At 44.5% G+C, this 12,963-nt stretch overlaps 1 protein-coding gene across 7 annotated transcripts in view; it reads right to left on the bottom strand.

Moving 5' to 3' along the window:
• The window catches only part of TMCC1 (transmembrane and coiled-coil domain family 1), a 155,861-nt gene extending 147,205 nt beyond the window's left edge, over positions 1-8,656 (bottom strand). For 4 of the 7 annotated variants that reach the window (XM_024982574.2, XM_059879594.1, XM_024982573.2 and 1 more), the window contains exons 1-2: positions 8,418-8,656; positions 3,032-3,155 (exon numbers count right to left, since the gene is read on the bottom strand). The gene's annotated coding sequence lies outside the window, so the exon portion shown is untranslated. Of the gene's footprint in view, positions 1-3,031; positions 3,156-5,192; positions 8,050-8,417 lie in introns of those variants that run through there. The other 3 variants (XM_024982572.2, XM_024982571.2, XM_010817897.4) reach the window with 2 other exon arrangements.
• Positions 8,657-12,963: the final 4,307 nt, after the last annotated feature.

The raw sequence follows: 12,963 nt of genomic DNA, 5'->3' as shown, positions 1-12,963 counted from the left end.
GAAATTCCTCTTAACAGAATTCGAAGGGAAAGCTACTACTGTCACCCTATCAGGACCAACTTTCTGTTCTGTGCAAAGACAACAGAATAATTAAGGGATTTCAGTATTCAATGATGAATATCATGCCAAGAGAAAAGTATCATTCTTTCAGCACTTTACCACAAGTAAGCCATCAGGTAACCTGCCTCTTATTATAAAAGTAAAGTTTATCAAAAGAAATATATTGGTTATAAACCTAAGAGATTTTAAAACATATGTTCAAACAAAAACTTATACATGAATGTTCATGGCAGCATGATTCATAATAGTCAAAAAGTGAAAACACCACCAATGTCCATCACTGACGAATGATTCAACAAGATGTGGTATATTCATTCAATGAATTATTACTCAGCTACAAGAAAGACAGAAATACTGAAACATGCTACAACATGGATCAACCTTAAAAACATTAAGTAAATGAAGCCAGAAACAAAAGGCCATGTATTATATGATTTCATAAATGAAATGTACAGAACAGGCAAATCCACAGGGACATAAATCAGACCAGTGATTGCCAGAGGATGAGGAAAGGAACTGCTTACTGGACACGAGGTTTCATTCTGCACTGATGGAAATGCTCTGGAACTGGACAGCAGTGGTGCCAGTGGCGCACAGCTTTGTGAATGCGCTAACAGTCTCTGAGCCACACATTTTCAGTGGTGAAAATGATGAATTTTAGGTTATGTGAATTTTACTCAATAGAAAAAAAGTAGTATGCTTCTAATTGTTAGTTATTTAGTACCTATACCACCTGACCTGCCTCCCGAGAAATCTGTATGCAGGTCAAGAAGCAACAGTTAGAACTGACCATGGAACAACAGACTGGTTCCAAACTGGGAAACGAGTACATCAAAGCTGTATATTGTCACCCTGATTATTTAACTTATATGCAGAGTACATCATGTGAAATGCCAGGCTGGAGGAAGCACAAGGTGGAATCAAGATTGCTGAGAGAAATAACAATAACCTCAGATACACAGATGACACCACCCTTAAGGCAGAAAGTGAAGAAGAACTAAAGAGCCTCTTGATGAAAGTGAAAGACAAGAGTGAAAAAGTTGGCTTAAAACTCAACATTCAGAAAAAAAAAAGATCATGGCATCTGGTCCCATCACTTCATGGCAAATAGATGGGGAAACTATGGAAACAGTGAGAGACTTTATTTTCTTGGGTTCCAAAATCACTGCAGATGGTGACTGCAGCCATGAAATTAAAAGATGCTTGTTCCTTGGAAGAAAAGCTATTAAAAAGCAGAGCTATTACTTTGCCAACAAAGGTCTGTATAGTCAAAGCTATGGTTTTTCCAGAAGTCTGTATGGATGGCAGAGTTGGACTTTAAAGCATGCTGAGCACCGAAGAACTGATGCTTTTCAACTGTGGTGCTGGAGAAGACTCTTGAGAGTCCCTTGGACTGAAAGGAGATCAAACCAGTCAATCCTAAAGGATATAAGTCCTGAATACTCATTGGAAGGACTAATGCTGAAGCTGAAATTCCAATACTTTGGCAAGCTGATGTGAAGAACTCATTGGAAAAGACCTTGTTGCTGGGAAAGACTGAAGGTGGGAGGAGAAAGGGGTGACAGAGGATGAGATGGTTGGAAGGCTGATGCTTGGGATGAGTGTTTGAGCAAGCTCCGGGAGCTGCTGATGGACAGGGAAGGTCTGGCAGGCTGCAGTCCATGGGGTCTCAAAGAGTCGGACACAACTGAGCAACTAAACTGAACTGAGCTCCCACTACTTAACAAAATGCTGTGTTCATAAAAATCTCTCAAAACTACTGTTTAAAAATTCAATATACCGACATTCTAGAAAAGAACAGAGACAGTGAACAGATGAGTGAGTGTCAGGGTCTGGTGAGGCAGAAGTCAAATAGGTGAGGCTCAAGTTTTTTAGAGCAGTGAAACTACTCTATATGACAGTGTAATGGTGAATAAAAGACATCAAACATTTGTCAAAACCCGTAAAACTTGTTTTTTTAATTAAAAAACACTTAATGGCTTTCCATTCCTTTTATAGTGAAATTCAAATATTTTTCCATGGCCAATGGAGCATGATCAATCCTTTCTGTGTATCTCTCTCCTCCTGGTTTGCCATGGCCTCTTTTTTTTTTTTTTAATTAATCAATTTATTTTAATTGGAGGCTGATTACTTTACAATATTGTACGGGTTTTTGCCATACATTGACATGAATCAGCCGTGGGTGAACATGTGTCCCCCATTCTGAACCCCCCTCCCTCCTCCCTCTCCTTAAACCCCTAGAACTTTAAGGCAGTGTAAATTCATGTTGAGGTTAAGGACAAATAGTTACACACAGAAATATTTAAAGATATGTGTATATACACAGCTTAACATATACACTCATGTCCTTGCTCTCTCACTCAGAGTGTGGAGAAGCAACAACACTCTGACAGCAACCAGCACACCCGGCACTCAGACCTTGGTTTCTAACCAATTTCCCCACAATAAACTACAGTGCCCTAGAAGGATGACCATACAACTGAGGCATCCCATAAAAGATGAACCTGAAGCATTTTATGTTGCCAGAAAGAAAGCATTCACACACACGCATAGCCAAGGGAGTACGTCAAAGGAAAGGGATACAGAAAGCCAACTGAAAGAGCTACAAATGGCCAGAGCTGAATAATTTGAGCAATGAAATTTATGTAGGTACTCCACTTCAAAGGAGGTAGAGCATAACTCATCACTCATTAAGTGTGGGCTACACCTAGTGACCCTCTTCCAGAGCATAATACAGAAAGTGAGAAAAAAAAAGGGTAGCTTTACAGCGGAGAAAACAGACACTAGCACCAGTTAAGTGATCGAGGTTAACAACATCACTGATAGAGTCACATCAGTAGTATGTCCTCTTGAAGTGCAATGAGAGGGGCGCTTTACCTCTGTGGTCTTCCTTCCAAAATCGTATTACATTAATCTACTATTAGAAAAACATCAGACAGATGTCTGGTTGAAGGATATTCTATGAAAATACCTGATCAGTTATCTTCAAAATTGCCAAGGCCATTAAAAACAAGGGAAGTCTGACATACTGCCTCGATCAAGAGGGGCCAAGGAGACATGACTATTGAACGTAACGCGCCATCCTGAATGGGATCCTGGAAAACAAAAAAGGACATGAAGGAAAACGCTGCGGAACTCCGAATAAAGTACAGACTCAGTAACAATGTACCCATACTGATTCATTAATAGTGGCAAACGTAACACACTAATCCAAGATGTTAATAATAGGGGAAGCTGGGTGTGGGACAGTAACTCTCTACCATCTTCCCAATAATTCACTACATCTAACAGTTCTAAATAAAATGTTGACTTTTAAAGTTTTTATTTTTAGAAAGTTGTAAACATTTTATATGCTCTTGGCTCTCAAGAAGCTTACCGTCTCATTGTGAGGTAAGATATATGCTCATGAAAGAAGTATAAAATGTAAAAATAATATTGAGAAATACAGATAAAAGTATCAATATTTAGGAATGTAGCTCTAGAATTATAAGGGAAGACTTCATCAAGGAGGTAAAACCTAAGTTTGCACCTTAAAACAGACTTCAGGGTCCCAAAGCAAAAAAGAACAATGACCAGGGCACTTATAAGAACCAGAAGGGTGAATAAGGAAAAACTAAAAGAAATGAAGGGCTTCCCAAGTGGCTCAGTGGTAAAGAATTCACCTGCCAATGCAGGAGACACAGATTCAATTCCCTGGAGAAGGAAATGGCAACCCACCCAAGTACTCTTGCCTGGAAAATCCCATGGACAGAGGAGCCTGGCAGGCTACAGTCCATGGGGTCGCAGAGTCAGACATGACCTAGCAACTATACAACACAAAAAGAAATGAGAGGATTTAGCCCTAAGGTCACGTGGCAGAACTAATAGGGTTATGTCATATGCCCATTTAACTTACAAGCTGACCTCTGGGAAAATGTGACCAACACTCAAGGACACGGGGAGTGACAGCTGCTCTGCAGAGCCACAACAGGAAATGCCAGTTTGGAAAGACAGGAAGCAGGTGGCCAAGTTCTTCTCTACAACTTTTCAAAGGACAGTGTGCATGTGAGCCCAATGAAGCCAAAATTTAGATTCAAATCCTGCAAACATGTATTGACCACTTACATCTCATTTAATATGCACAACATATCTGTAAACATTTATTAATGTTTTGCATTTATCCATTTAAGAGGCTTAAATTTATACATTAAAAGGCACGATGCATAAATACAATAAAATTAATCCCGCAGCAAAGCAGGAACACATTAAAATTCACTGTCTGATAAGGATGTGATAGTTCTTAAAAGGCAAAAAATTTTCTGAAGGCCTACATATAGACGTAATAATTTTTTTTCCTCTTGTTCCTTCCTTCAGTCAAGCTTAGTGGCTCCCAGTCTGAAAAAGGCTTAAGAATTAAACACAATTATATATGCACAAACATGCACACTATGCTTTTGAAATAATTTAAGGAATTTTCAAGTATAGTCTTCATCTTATGTAATGTTTGTCTCAAGCACTGACTTCAGAACCGAATCCTGGAGACGAGGTGCAGCCCCCACTGCAGGCTTCCTCTGTGGGCACGGGAAGGTAGCCTTAGGGAAAGGAGGCGGAGAGGCTGAGTCCCACCACAACGTGAAGGGTATTCTGACAACAATCAGAGCAGTCAAAAAACGGCCTGGGCTACCTCACAGGAATGAATTTTCAGTCATCAGAGGAGTTCAAACAGAGGCTGAAAAATCACTGAGAATATCTGAGAAGAGAGCAATTGGGTAAGAAGCTAAGATCTCTTCCAGGTCTTCAATTCTATAACGTGTAGACTGTAAAAACCTGTCAGGAGCGCAAACTAGTTGAGAAGGACAAAATGAAAAAAAGACATCAGGGCAAGAATGACACAGTACGTGAAGTCAATGCTGGGGACCACAGCAGTGCGTGCGTGCTCAGTCATGTCCAACTCTTTTCTGACCCCATGGATTGCAGCCTGCCAGGCTCCCCTGTCCATGGGATTTTTCCAGGCAAGAATACTGGAGTGGGTTGCCATTTCCTGCTCCAGGCGATATTCATGACCCAGGGATCGAACCTGTATCTCTTGAGTCTCCTGCATTAGCAGGTGGATTCTTTACCGCTGAACCAAAATGCCAGAAGCTCACTTCTACCTGCAAGTGTTGGTCCTTGCTATTTCATCTGCCAAGGAAGCTCTTCCATCTCAATGACAGGCCACAGCTCAAGTATCTTCTCAATGATGCCTCCCCCACCAACACCGCCAGGCACGGGCTTATCATCAGATCGACTTGTTTTGTTTTCTTCATGGTTCACACTATTTAGGAGTCAGCAAACTTTTTCTATAAAATGCCAGGCCACAGACCAAATCCAGCTTGTCCCATGTTTTTATATGGCCTATGAACTAAGAATGGTTTTTACCTTTTCAATAGGTGAAGGGAAAAAAAAATCAAAAAGTAGAATTCAATTATTTTACGATACGGGAAAACTGAATGAAATTAAAATTTCCGCGTCCAAAGTTTAATTAGAACATGGACACACTTGTTTCTGTACTGTACTGTCTGTGGCTGCGTTTGTACTTAAACAAGAGAGCTGAGTAGCTGCAACAGAGACTGCATGGCGCGTAAAGCCTAAAATATTTCGTTTCTGGTCCTTTCAGAAAGTTTGCTAATCACTGATTTGTAGTATTACCTCTATTTGCTTATTTGCTATCCTCATTCTCACATACACAAAATCAATTTTAATGAAGGCAGACCTTCCCCCACACTGTAGGCCAGTACCTACCTAGAAACAATCCTGGAACAAATTAAGGGCTTGATTAATTAAGCTATTCAAATAAATACTTGAATAATAAATTAACAAGTGTGTGTGTGTATGTGTGTTCAATCACTCAGTCGTAACCAACTCTTCTGTAGCTCACCAGGCTGTTCTGTCTATGGGATTCTCCAGGCAAGAATACTGGAGTGAGTTGCCGTTTCCTCCTCCAGGGGATCTCCTCAACCAGGGATCAAACTGTCTTCTGTGTCTCCAGCGCTGCAGATGGATTCTTTACCGCTGAGCCAGGGCGGCTTCCCAATAAATTAATAAGTGATCCATAAATGGCACTCTGAAGAGTTCAAACTTAAGCCTTCAGCCATCATAGTCATGTACGGATGTGAGGGCTGGGCCATAAAGAAGGCTGAGCACCAAAGAACTGACACTTTCAAACTGTGGTGTTGGGTAAGACTCTTGAGAGTCCGCTGAACAACAAGGAGATCAAACCAGTCCATCCTAAAGGAAATCAACCCTGAATATTCATTGGAAGAACTGATGCTGAAGCTGAAGCTCCAATACTCTTGGCCACTTGATGCGAAGAGCCGACTCATTAGAAAAGACCCTGATGCTGGGAAAGATTGAAGGCAGGAGGAGAAGGGGACGACAGAGGATGAGATGGTTGGGTGGCATCACTGACTTGATGGACAAGAGTTTGAGCAAGCTCCAGGAATTGGTGATGGACAGGGAAGCCTGGTGTGCTGCAGGCCATGGGGTTACAAAGAGTTGGACATTACTGAGCATTAGAAGAGGGGAAATATTCTAGTAGAGATGAGAAAAGAGTTTAAAGTAATGGTAGTCATCAATTACTGCAGGTCATTGGGTTTCTTCACCAAATTGTACAGGGTTTTCTGTGTTCATACAAGATTTTCTCATCTACTGTAAGGTGTCAGAACACTGTCAGCTGACTGTACTTCTGTTTACCTTAAGATGCTACAAAGCACCCACACCATGCTAAATCTTAATAAGTGCTCATAATTTTAACAGATCTAGATCACGTGCTAATGAATTTTTAATATCTGATTCCTCCCTATGCTGCTGATCAGCAATCTATTCTGCAAGCAGCTGAAAACTCCTCAGAAATGAAAAGGTTACCGCCCACAGACCAGAAGCAGCTTTTTAATCTTTCTATACTAGCCAGAGAGTGGGTGTGTGATTTCAAAAAAATACAAGCCAACTCTGTCGGTAGAGGACAAGGAATTGTCGCATTAAAATCCCACCTATAAGCATCATTTGTTACATGACACTAGTAAAACTACCACCTACTCATTATCGGAGCCGCACTCCTCTAATCTACAAGTGGGGGAAAAAAATATTATCTACCTCCTGGAGGAATCTTGTCCTTAACATTTCCATAAGGTTCTTTCCTTCTAGGGTTTGTAACAATTTCTATACACTTGTACTTCAAAGACAAGGATCTGGTTTAAGTCAATAACTCCCAAATGTAAGATACATTTGATCAGAAGGCTTAAACAAATCAAAGTTTTGCTTTGTTTTAAAGCAGCTACCTGCTTTTTAATAATTTAGGAATTCAGACCTTTCATAGAGATGCTTGTGGTACAGGTACCTCTGATAAGTATGTCAGACTTAAAGCAACCATTTTGGATTAGGACATGTGTGTGTTCATCTTCCCTTCCTCTATGACAAGTGAAGATGAAAAGGCAGCCTGCAAAAGCATTGGCTAAGATCTTCCAAGACTAATGTGTAAGCTGTCGCCCAACAAGAGGGAGGAAATTAACCAGTAGCTCAAGTGGGGTGCTTCAAGAAGCTGCTGCAGATTCACCTGGGGAGATGTTCACGATCAATGTTAGGGATGATCCACAAGAACCCCTGGACAAACACTACATGCACCTTTGCTTGAGCTGAAAAAGCTGTGGAGTCTGCAACTTACAAACGGATCTCTGGCCCTTCACGGAAGGAACAATTCACTGAGCCCCTTTTCCTTTCCTACAAGGGTTAATAAAAGACACCTTAGGGCCCAGCCAACCCAGACTCCCATCCTACCGCGCACCACCTATTATTCTCCACGTTCCCAGAACTGCCGGCTCCCTCCTCCCTCCAAACGACAAGTTCAAAAATCAAAACAAAAGGTGCTAAAAACTGGTTTCAGGTGGCAATGGCTGAGTCCTAGTGGCCAACTTCTGGGGACGCCAGGGCAAACGACGACGGTTCGTAGGACCCCCTGACAAACAGTCCCTCGGCCCTGGGCCCACATCCTCACGCTCCCCTCGGTCCCCGCGGCCCTGGAGGGGGTGCGGGGAAGGGGGCGAGACAAGAGGGTTGGGGAAGAAGAAACCTCCAGGGTCAAAATGACAGCGGAACGCGCCGGGAGGGGAGAGAGGCCCGGCAGGATGCTGGGGGTCGAGCCCTAGGCCCCGGGGCTTCCGGCCCCGCTCGGGGGCGACCGAGGGTCCGAGCCGCGCCAGGCCGCGAGCCGGAGGCCCCGGGCCGCGTCGGCGGCGCCGCCCGGCCACGCTCACCACCTCACCATTCTCCCCGCCCCGGGGCGGAGGGGCGGCGAGAGGGGGCCCCGGCCGCCTCCAGCGTCTGGGGCGGGAGCACTCACTTACCGGCGGGGAGGGGAGGAGCAGCCGGCGTCTCCTCCAGCGCCGTCGCTCGCGCTCAAGCGCCGGCTCCTGCCGCTGCGGCCGCCGCGCCCGATCCATCCCCCCCACCCCGACCTCCCCCCCTCCCGGCCCTCCCCCCGCGCCGCCTCAGCCGCCGCGGCCTCAGCCACCTCTGCCTCAGCGGCCCCCTCAGCCGCCGCTATCGCCGCCAGAGTCCCAGCGCGGGAGCGCGAACCGGCCCTAGGAGGCGAGAGCGCGCGCGCGCGCGCCCCGCCGGCCGCAGCCACCCACAACCTCCGCCCCCGGCCGGCGGCGCACGCGCGGGATGGCGGCGGGCGCGCGCACGCCACAGGAGTGGGCGGGGACGGCCCCCGGAAGGCATGGCCCCGCCCACCCACGCGGTCGCTGGGCAGCGGGCTCCTCGGCGGCAGGTGGCCAGCGGGCTGATCCAGGTGCGCTCTTCACCACCACGGCTCCGGGAACCGAATTCCTCCTACCTGGCCCGGCTTTCTGAGAGCGAAGATTTGAGCGAATTTTTGGCAGTCGCTCTGGGTCCCTCACCTGTTAATGCCTACCTTCAGTCGAAGGCCTTCTCTCCTCCCCGGATCCAGCAGAGTTTCGATCGCTGCTGGCAAAAGGGCATGTTAGTATTTCGCAGCCATCAACCTGTCCCTTTGTTATTCCATGTTCCTAACTCATTTATTCCTTCATCACTTACACATTGAAGCTCCTTACGGGTGCTGGGCCTCATATGAGTTACTGGAAGTCCTACGTGGGAACAGTCTTGACGTTAGAACTGGTGGAGAAGGCAAACTAAAGGGAGACTCACACAAAATTTAAATTCATGCATAGTAAAAATGTCTTCTGAGAGGTGCGTGGTGTTAAGAGATCCTGTGTTAGGGGAAGGAAGGACGGAGATGGATTCAGCCAATGATTTCCAGGCTGGAATCTGAATGCTGACTTGGAAAGACTTAACTTTATCTCCAGGGGACCAGAGCTTGATGTGGTGGAAAAGTCCATATGGTCAAAGCTTTCCAGTGGTCATGTACAGATGTGAGAGTTGGACCGTAAAGAAGGCAGGGTGCTGAAAACCTGACACTTTTGAACTGTGGTGTTGGAGAAGACTCTTGAGAATCCCTTGGATGGCAAGATCAAACCAGTCAACCAGATGCTGAAGCTGAAGCTCCAATACTTTGATCCCCTGATGTGAAGAGCTGATTCATTGGAAAAGTCCCCGAGGCTGGGAAAGATTGAGGGCAGGAGGAGAAGGGGACGACAGAGGATGAGATGGTTGGATGGCATCACCAATGCAATGGACATGAACTTGGGCAATCTCTGGGAAACAGCGAGGGACAAGGAGGCCTGGCATGCTGCAGTCCATGGGGACACAAAGAGTCGGACACATGTCGTGATTAAACAACAACATGGAAGTTTCTATCCTTACATGCTCTAATACGTCATGGTCACCGAATGTGACAGTTTTTTTTGATCACTCTTGACCTTGAATAGTTTTCATTAAATTTTAATTTTGTGAAGCTATGTTCTTTACTGGTTACCCATACGTAGCAAAGTTAAATACATACTAACACAAGGCTATTTGGAAATATGATAAAGTATTGCTGCAAAGATATTACAATACTTCAATGGAAGTTATGCTAGATTTTGTTGAACAACTTAAGGTTTTTAGTTCTTCTGCATTCATTTCCCATTGATATTACTGCTGATATTCATTAGTCAATTTCAACTGTAAATTTTTAATAGTTGTTACAATTCATGTTTATGGTAATTCTCCAAATTACATGCATTTTCTAGCCTGGTGCCTTTCAAACTGTGATATGCATACAAATTGCTTGGAGGTTACGTTAAAATGAAGACTTAGACTGAGGTGATCTGGAGTAGAGCTGAGATCCTACATTTTTAACAAGCTCCTATGTGGTGCTGATGTTGCTGGTCCACGGGACACATTTTGAATAGTAATGACCTGGTGGCTCAGTGGCAAAGAATCCACTTGCCAGTGCAGGAGTGCAGGTTCTATCCTTGGGTAGGGAAGATCCCCTGGAGAAGGACATGGCAATCCACTTCAGTACTCCTGCCTGGGAAATCCCATGGACAGAGGAGCCTGGCGGGCTGCAGTCCATGGGATCGCTTAAGAGTCAGACAGGACTTATCGACTGAACAGCAACAACACACAATGGAGATGCAGTAATAATTTACTTAGGTTTATATCACAGCATTAAGTTACAGGATGTCAAAAGCAGAAAGGGAGTATCACTCAGAAAGTCTGCTTCCTCTTTTGCGGAAAGTGTTGTGGTGTTTTGGTTGTATGCAGGTGAGTCGTATCATATTAGGTGGAAGTATGACTTTGTTATTATCTTTATTCGGAGCTTAAGTATAGTTAAGGAGATGTGAAGGAATGTGGTTGCTGGGTCATCAGTTTTTATAATTTCAGCTACTGTAATGAGAGTGCAGAGCCATCTTATTGTGGTTTTAGTTTGCAGATCTCTGGATGACTAAAGATACTGAGCACTGCTTTGTTGCTATTGGCCATTTTTGTATCTTCTTTGGTGAAGTGTTTGGTAAAACCTCTTGCCCGTGGTTTTTTCAGGTTGTTCATCTTATTCATTTATAAGAGTTCTTTATATATTCTGCATTCAAGTCTTTTGTCAAATATACTGTATTCCAAATACCTCCTTCCCATCTATGGCTTGCCTTTTCATTTTCTTCACGGTATCTTTCAAAGAACAAAAGTTGAAATTTTGGACTTTTGTTGGCAAAGTGATGTCTTTGCTTTTTAATACGCTGTCTAGGTTTGTCATAGTTTTCCTTCCAAATGCAGTCATCTTCTAATTTCATGGCTGCAGTCACCATCCCCAGTGATTTTAGAGGCCAAGAACAGGAAATCTGTCACTGCTTCCACCTTTTCCCCTTCTATTTGCTATGAAATGATGGGACTGGATACCATGATCATAATTTTTTTAATACTGAATTTTAAGCCTGTTTTTTTCACTGTCTTCCTTCACCCTCATCAAGAGGCTCTTTAGTTCCTCTTCACTTTGTGCTATTAGAGTGGTATCATTCTGCATATATGAGGTTGTTAGTGTTTCTCCCGACAATCTTGATTCATCCAGTCCAGCATTTTGCATTTTGTTCTCTGCATATAAGTTAAGGAAGCAGGGTGACAATATACAGCCTGATACTGGCTTGTACATCTGAAACTGCCATAAGGAATTTTGTTTCCGTGAAAGCAAGACAAGTAACTGTTATACAGAAAATTATCACATGCTAGTGACTTTAAGTTTCTAATTATTGTGCTAGTTTCTCTCTTACCTCAGGGCATTTGCTTCTGCTGTTGCCTGTCCATGATACACCTTCCTCTCCAACTCTGCTGTCCTTTCAGGTCTCAGCTGAAATGTCATTTTCTCGGAGACCCCTTCCCTAACCCCACAGACATGGTCAGTCCCTCCCAACACACACCGAAGTCATCCTGAACTTCCCCTTTCTCAGCCCAGCACATGGGTAACTTCCCCCTTAAGCAGCTTCTTTCTTCTCTAGACGGTGAGCTCCAAGGTGCCAGAACTTTGTCGTTCTGAAACCACTGACTGTATCTTCAGGTACTCATTAAGTGCTTATTGGCTTAGGGACTTCCCCAGCGGTCTAGTGGTTAAGACTCTGCACTTCCACGGCACGGGGCATGTGTGTGCTCCCTGGTTGGGGTACTTCCTGGTTAGGGTACTAAGATCATGGCATCTGGTCCCATCACTTCATGGTGAATAGATGGGGAAACAGTGGAAGCAGTAGCTGACTTTATTTTGGGGGGCTCCAAAATCACTGCAGCTGGTGACTGCAGCCATGAAATTAAGACACTTGCTCCTTGGAAGGAAAGGTATGACCAATCTAGAGAGCATATTAAAAAGCAGAGACATTACTTTGCCAACAAAATTCCGTCTAGTCAAGGCTATGGTTTTTCCAGTAGTCATGTATAGATGTAAGAGCTGGACTATAAAGAAAGTTGAGCACTGAAGAATTGACACTTTTGAACTGTGATGTTAGAGAAGACTCTTGAGAATCCCTTGGACTGCAAGGAGATCCAACCAGTCCATCCTAAAGGAGATCAGTCCTGGGTATTCATTGGAAGGACTGATGTTGAAGCTGAAACTCCAATACTTTGGCCACCTGATGGGAAGAGCTGACTCATGTGAAAAGACCTTGATGCTGGGAAAGATTGAGGGCAGGAGGAGAAGGGGACGACAGAGGATGAGATGGTTGGATGGCATCACCAACCCAATGGACAAGAGTTTGGGTAGGCTCCGGGAGTTGGTGACAGACAGGGAGGCCTGGCGTGCTGCGGTCCATGGGGTCACAAAGACTGACCGACCGAACTGAACTGGGGTACCAAGGGGGCTTTCCTGGTGGCTCAGCCGTAAAGAATCCACCTGCAATGCAGGAGATGTGGGCTTATTCCCTGGTCAGGAAGATCCCTTGGAGGAACGCACAGCAACCAGTCCAGTATTCTTGCCGGGAAAATCCGAAAATCCCATGAGCAGAGAAG

Source organism: Bos taurus, chromosome 22, assembly GCF_002263795.3.
Source record: "Bos taurus isolate L1 Dominette 01449 registration number 42190680 breed Hereford chromosome 22, ARS-UCD2.0, whole genome shotgun sequence".
NCBI classification, from domain to species: domain Eukaryota; kingdom Metazoa; phylum Chordata; class Mammalia; order Artiodactyla; family Bovidae; genus Bos; species Bos taurus.
Note: the sequence above shows the minus strand (reverse complement) of the source record. Positions and strands in the feature narration are given on the sequence as shown.